The sequence below is a fragment of the Telmatherina bonti genome (assembly GCF_933228915.1).
Source record: "Telmatherina bonti genome assembly, chromosome: 11".
Taxonomy (NCBI): domain Eukaryota; kingdom Metazoa; phylum Chordata; class Actinopteri; order Atheriniformes; family Telmatherinidae; genus Telmatherina; species Telmatherina bonti.
The window spans coordinates 19,362,673-19,363,006 of record NC_136629.1 but is presented as its reverse complement, the minus strand read 5'-3'; positions in this window follow the sequence as shown (position 1 = coordinate 19,363,006).

Here is a 334-nt window from a genome sequence, read left to right as displayed (position 1 = left end):
GGACAATGGCATTTCAAGATGAGACGCCTTTTATAACTAATTCTGGTGCAGGAATCCTCCTGGAGTGTGAAGGAAGAAATGCTTATGTAGAACAGTAATGACAGTTTTAGCTAAACTTTTCTGCCTTTCAGTACTTTTTACTTATATGCTCAACACAGAGCACATATACAAACAAAAACTATTTCTCTCCCTCTATTTTTATATATATATATATATATATATATATATATATATATATAATATACATACATACATACATACATACATACATACATACATACATACATACATATATATATATATATATATATATATATATACATATATATATATA